General features: G+C 35.7%; 1 protein-coding gene across 1 annotated transcript in view; it reads right to left on the reverse strand.

Moving 5' to 3' along the window:
* Positions 1-7437, reverse strand: part of kcnq1.1 (potassium voltage-gated channel, KQT-like subfamily, member 1.1) — a 78903-nt gene that overhangs the window by 62546 nt on the left and 8920 nt on the right. The gene's annotated exons all lie outside the window — the stretch shown is intronic.

Here is a 7437-nt window from a genome sequence, read left to right on the forward strand (position 1 = left end):
CATATTTGCAAATGTTTTTGAACTTGAAGCAATTCATTTTTTTCTTTCAGTTATGTTTTAAATGACTCCTCATCAGATGAAAATTAATATAGGTCATGAAATGTTCTTGTTCTGAACCACAAAGCAACATTTCTCTTTGTTTAGTTTMAGGAGGTGACGGCAAGTTCTGAATCTGACACTTTCCTTGATAACTTMTTTTCTTATCTTACCTTCCGGAGGGCRGAACTTAGATTATCTAAGCTTCTTAGTAARTAACATTTTCCACCCGGACGRCAGTAGGTGACGGACCRCCGTCAGTCACTCTGACAACTAGAGTCTCAGAGTCAAAAGCTGAAAATTGTGTCAGGTTTTGGCCCCTTCACGCTACTGGGGAAACCTCACAGTGTGGATGACCAACGCCTGGTTCATCCAACTTCAGGAAACTCTYCAGCCAGAAGTTTTATTTTGAAGACCGGGTTCCAGTAGAGGCTTTGCCTTTTTCTACGGCTTGACGTGGACGCCAAGCGAGTCTGGAAATCCGCTTCGTAAGAATGTTTCTTAATAGGCGCCATTCTGAGGTCCTTCTACACAAACATTGCTGAAGCACAGTACGTATTACTCCGTGACCACAGATATCATTGGTAGATAGCGGTACCTTTTGGCGGGTGAMTGCAATGCATCATCACCAACAGGCAGCATCAGGCCATAGGGAGTGTACCTATGGTATATGCCTGTGCTTCTGACTATGGTACAGTAACTGTAAAACCTGTTATATAGTTGATGCACWGAAGGCGGCGTGAGGATGTGTGCTTGCAAAGTACCGGAATCGCACCATCCCCATACCTGTGTTATACCTATGCTGGGTCAAAATTATTACATAGTTAATTATTATATAATAATTATTACACTGGATCAAAAGCGCACTGTCTATTTTTGAAATTGTTTGAGGATTTTAAGTGTGCCTTATAGTCCAAAAAATACATTAAGCAGGTAAAGATGATGTGAGGAAATTGAGTCATAAGCTAAGTTAAGTTTTAAATGAATTCCAAAATTATTTTTGAGTGTTTATTTTTTTTTATTTTGCCATTTTAAAATTATGCCTGTTTATTTTATTTTTTTGTTTGTTTGCTTGTTTTCTTACTTTTTCAACTTCTCAAGATCAGAGTTCTTTGTTTGCTACATTCTCTATTCAAGCAGCATGTCTGTTTACAGGATGCATTAGAAAATGAACAATTACTGTAAATGAAACCTTGTTGATGCTGACCCCCAACCAAGGACAAACTTTTCACTTCTGTTTGAAAGAAGTGTTGAGGAATGTGACTGTGAAGGCTAGAATATCTGAATGGAACAAACTTTTGAATGCATTTTAAGGCAAAACACTGCCATGCTTGAAACTTATTGATTCTTATGAATAATTTTAAAAGCTTTGAACTAAACAGGAAGCAGAATACTGGAAGCACAAAATGAGGAAAAAAAAAACACACAAACCATAAGTAGTAATCTTCTAAAAATGCTGACTTCAATAAAAAATAAAAATAAATATGTACTGTATATCTGAAGAGAGAAAAAGCCATTCTAGTATAATTTCACGCAAAACTAAAAAAATATATATATATGTTAAATACTATTGGCACCCTCACCTTATTTGGCTTTACACCTTTTTGCAAAAATTACTGAAATCARTCACTTCATATAACACTTGAAAAGCTTATTTCACTTCTCAACTKGAATTTTGGACCACTGTTCTTTTGCAAACTGTTTCAGGTCAATAATTGAAGGATGCCTTCAAATTTCACCTTAAAGTTGATCCTAAATCAGATGATGTAAGWTCTGTCCACAGGTGTTCATTGACATTTTAATCCAAAGCCATTGCTGGCCTCTTTAGCACTCTCCTGCACTTTGATTCCTTCCCTGTCTGTGTGCTTTCTGATGTATGTTTGGGGTCATTGTCCTGCTGGAAAACCCATGACCTAGGACRCAAACCCAGATGTCTGACTTTGAGCCTATTGTGAACCAAAATACTTAGGTAATCTTCACATTTTATAATTCATTGTACACAGTCAGGCCACTCAGTGCCAGAGGCAACAAAATAACCCCAAAACATCTTTGTAATTTCATCACATTTGACTTACTGTGTTCTTGTATTTGCAGTCCTCATTATGTTTTTGATAAACAGTAGAATAAYGTTTGATCAAAAAAAAGCTTTATCTTGATCTCATCTGTATACAAGATGTTTAAATATGCAAACTCAACAGAGAAATTCCCCAGGTCTAAATTGGGGTTTGAACCCAGAACCTTTCATCTGCAAGGCAACAGAGTTAACAACTAAGCCTTGGTGCTGCCAGTTTAAAGTCCAACAATTTAATCTAAATAAAGCCATAACCATAAACATATGTGTAAACTTTGTTCTAAACATTCAGATTTGAACTACAATGTGGTCAGCAAGGTGGGGTAAGGAACTGCTCAGCATTTTTGCTGTTTCATTTTAAACATTATTTGCATGCAGCAGTACTTCATAATAGTGCACTGAGGATCCACAGTAAAGTGTTTTATAAATAAACACCAACAAGATGTGATGGAATACACAGCTGAATATGAGGTGAGGTAATATATATTCTTGCTCACTTAGGATGAGAAAATGGCTTCATCTGTCTCCAAAACATGCCCTTAAAACCTATTTACATTTACAGTATGCTAAACATTTTAAATATAATGTATCAACACAAACATACAGTATAGTACAATTCTAACTGGATCCAAATGTTCTAGCCAGCAAAGGGGCAAAAATGATAATTATAAAATGTTATAAAAAATCTAATAATATATTATACCTTTTTTTTCTGGAAAAAAATCATGTTTTCAAGAATTTGGCAAATTAAAAATGCATGTTTGAGTAGTCAGAGTTGCAGAGTATCTTTTCACTAAAACCCCAGTAAGATAGAGATGGGATAAATGGGGAGCTTTTTGTTTCATAGAGCTGTTCAAAGGAGTTGTTTAATWTTGAACGAGTTATGTCATCATGTACAGAAATATCACGTGTCATCATACGTCATTATGTCATGTTGGTGGAACCATGKGTTTTGTCAAGATGGAATTCCCCTCCCCTTTTCCCCCTGAGTTCATGTCTGCAGATGAAGTATGCATTTTCAAAGAAATATGTTTCTCAAGGACCATAACTGATTGGATGAATACTGTGTATAMGTTTCTTCATAAAGAAAGTGATTGGATAAGTAATAGTTTGTCAAATGACTTTTTCTTTTTTTAATATCACTAGCTTACTTCTGCAGCATCAGACTTTAATTAATTAATTAATCAATTTAGTTTCACAAGCTTTCTGTTGTAACTGAGGGTTTCAGAGAATGTAGAAATACTAACAGCAGGCAGACTGTGGCGCTTATTAATAACTCAACTGTCACAAATTASAAATGTTTTGTCTCTACTAGAGCCACATAGACTAAATCTGTTTGTTTCTGACATCTAACACAGAGATGCACGTTGCTGCTGCTCAAACTGTCATTCCTCTGTGGAACATAACCTGTCATTCACCAGGGGCGCATCAAGCAGGGGTGGCCATGAGGGGCAATGCCCCCCACCCCAACCCCTAAAAAATGGTGGTCCTACCAGTTTTATCCTCTTGAGTCTCAAACTTTTGTTTTTTACTCATTATTAGAATTATTAGAAACCTTATAAATGCATTTTTTGAAAAACTAAGTTAAAAATCCATCCATTATTTTTAACTGCTTTTTTTCAGGGTCATGGGGGTCCCTGGTGCCCATACCCAATAGTCACTGTGTAAGAGGCAGGGAGTTTAAAATATAAATATTTAGTTTACTTTAAATGAATAAAGGAAACCTAAAATCTAGTCCCCCATGAATAAAGACAACCAGTCAAAAACAAATAGCCTTAATATCAGGATGCAGGTTCATGAGAGTTTAGATAATAAATATATAAATACATATTTAGATAATTCTTTACATAAACATTACTTGCACTGGGACAGTCAGTGATGTTCTTTTGTCATAGTACTGGCAAAAACTTAAAACTTAAAAAAATCCATGTCATTTGACATAATTGAGAATTCCTCTATTCATCGATTATTTTGCCCAAACTGATAATAATATTAATAAAAAATGCAACCCTAACCCTTAATTTACACAAAAAGTTACTTACAGTAATATTGGCAATCTTTCTATTAAGTTTTATAATCATTTAAAAAGTGTTAGAGCTTCTTTTCAACATACATTTTTTGAAACGTTTAAACAATGCCCTGAACTTTCCAGGATTAAAGGACTAATGTCCRTGCCTTTATCTTTAGTCACATTGATTACTGTAACAGTGTCTGCACAGGTCTGCCTAAAAAAATCCATCAGACTGCAGCTGCAGCTGATCCAGAATGCTGCTGCTCATGTTTTGACTAAAACAATGAAGACAGAGCATATCAGCCCAGTTCTAAAGTCCACTGTACACTGTCCAAGTACACTGGCTCCCTGTAACTCAGAGAATAGACCTTAAAATACTGTTATTATTTCATAAATCACTGAACGGCTTAGCACCACAACACATTTAAGATCTTCTGTTGTTGTATCAAACTTCCAGACCTCTCAGGTCTTCTGGTTCTRGTCTGCTCTGCCTCCCCAGAACCAAACATGGAGAAGCGCCGCAAATCTGGAAAAAATTCCCAGAAAATTGTAAAACACCCGGAAATCTGATCCTTTATATCAAGACTGAAAAACCCACCTGTTTAGAGTTGCTTATGAAACATTATAAATGAAACATTAATGAACATGTTGATGTGTAACAATGACACCTGACAAACTGTAATGCTTCAATTGTTAACTGTGTGACTTTGTAGTTTTTAGTGTTTTTTTATGTAAAGCACTTTGAACTGCCTTGTTGCTGAAATGTGCTATACAAAAAAACTTGATTGATTAGGTTTTTATTATTTTTAAATATGTCAAATCTGTATTACACTCGCTGTTTTTTTTTTCATAAAATTGTGGAAAATAAGCAGATAATTCCACTTAGAGATGTGTATCAATGTAATGCTGCATTTAATAACTTTAATATTAGTTTATTTCTACAGTTATTAGTTTAATAGCAAGAAGCAGTTTTGGTTGATTAATTCCATTAGGTTTTGCATATTATGGTGTAAAAAAACAATGTTCTGAAATGTTTCTTAAACTCTAAAGCTTCGGTCTTGTCTTGGTCTTGGTCTCGAAAGGTCTGGTCTTGGTCTTGGTCTCGAAAGGTCTGGGTTTGGTCTTGGTCTCAGAACAGCCAGTCTTGACTACACATCTGACAAGACGCCATTCAAAAGATTTGGATTGTTCATGAACAGCACATCTATACAGTAAAATCTTCTTGAACAATAAGTAAAACTGTTAGTGTTCTCTGTGGTCTGACTCACTWTGATTTCACATCAGACCACAGAGAACACTGTAAACCAGATAAAAGGAGACTTTCAAACTGATAACACAAAAATGTGCTCTTGTCAGATATCTGGTAATACAAGATAATACTTGTGTGCATTTCCAAGTCAAGTTATTTCTGTGCATAATTTATTCATTGCATTTGTTTGCATTGCACTTAGCTGCATTAACTTACGTTAAATTCATTACCTCACCCATGCACAAAGCTTTCCACAGTATTTTGAAACTGATAAGAAGTTTCAGCCTTTTTTATTTAGCTGTTTTGATAAGCAGCTTTTTCAAAATGCATCATAGAGAGGAGTTGCTGAAAAGAGGAACATATTCAACAAAGTGCTAAAAATATCTTCTCACTTGTCATCTGGTTCATAAAGTTTTAGAATTTCAGACAAAAAAACCCACATATAATTATGTTTCTATAGAGGCAGCTTCGATGGAAAGTATGTTTAGAGACATTGATGTTTGCACTATGAAGACCCTTATCGCCCTTTGCTGCAGCCGGCGTTTATTGAAGTCCGGCCAAGAATCCAAATGCCCCCCTTTAAGCTAACACATACGCACAGAGGCAAAAACGTGCACGCCACACGTCAACACAGATAAAAGACTGAAAAGGGACCAGCTCGTGGCTGGTTCTTAACGCCACTAAGGCAGATGGTCTTGTCTGAAATGACAGAACAAGAAGACMAAACGGCCGTATGGCTGCGATTGTTTAGAACTGCTTCCATGATATGTGGTCTGTTTATGTGAAAGTCAGCTTTTTTATTGGAAAAAGACAAAAACATAAAAATCACAAGTACAATTCTTAACTTTTTTAGCCATAAATGTGACAGATGCAGTTAAAAATGGGCCAAAAGATTTACAGCACAGCACCATACTCTCCAAACTTTACACTCTGACATTTCAATAGTTGTAATTTGTCAGTGAAGCTCAGCATAAATTATTTGAGGGGTGTGAAGTATCATTAAACATAAACAGTTAGTGTGCTGAGCAAACATTTCTGCTACGACATTTATTCTGCTAAGACTGTCTGACTGGTCTTTTCCTCACCACTAACAGCTCCATCATATTTCACTTCCTTTTTTACCTCCAGGCGCCTGCGACAACACAACCTCTGTCTCTTTCTGGTGCCCTGAGGCTTGGTGTAACAACAGAAAGGAGGAAAAAAATAATACATTGGCTCGGCAACACAGACAACCACTGAACTCTAAACAAAAGCTTAAAGCATTGCTTCTATCAATTATTGACAGAGTCACTTACAGTTTGGTGCACAGCATGAAACAAAGCATGGAATGGGCTAAACACTGGAGGTGATGCTGCTAACAAGGTCACAGTATCCAATTATCCAATTATATAGTATCAAAAGATTGATTTAATCAAAGGCCCTGCCCCTTATTTGTCCTTTTTGTGTTGGCTGTTAATGATTAGCTGTGGTGGCCATCTTGAATTGGATTGACTCCAACAGATATTTAGTTGGACATATACAATCAGTGATTATTTTCTGAAAGTTTCAATTAAGTTATCCCACTGGTCCATGAGATATTTTGCTAACAGACATGATACCATCAATTACTGCTAATGTTTTATGATAAAAACGTAATTGGCAATGTGTAGATCTCTAATACATTGTTAGGAATCATACAGTACTTAGCTTCTAACACACTAAATTTCAATCACCTTCATTTAACCAGATAGAGCCCGTTGAGATCGAGATCTCTTTTACAAGGGTGACCTGGTCAAGTGGTCATCAGCACAGGTCACATAGTAATTGACAAAGCATTTGCATTGATCAAAACGAAATAAGGAAAAAAATAAGAAAACTACAATCACAATAAATAGATGTTGACAGTTCAGAAACATCTGGCTATTTGATTTGGGATGTTATAATTATAATATTCTCACATTTGATCTCAAAATCTGTAAAATTGGTTGTGTTTTCTATATTTTTAGCCTCCTAAAATCATTTGGTTAAGGCTATCATCATACTCACTTAATCATTATCATTATCAATCAATATCATTAATCACCTAATGGT

This window comes from Austrofundulus limnaeus, unplaced genomic scaffold (assembly GCF_001266775.1).
Source record: "Austrofundulus limnaeus strain Quisiro unplaced genomic scaffold, Austrofundulus_limnaeus-1.0 Scaffold159, whole genome shotgun sequence".
Taxonomy (NCBI): Eukaryota; Metazoa; Chordata; class Actinopteri; order Cyprinodontiformes; family Rivulidae; genus Austrofundulus; species Austrofundulus limnaeus.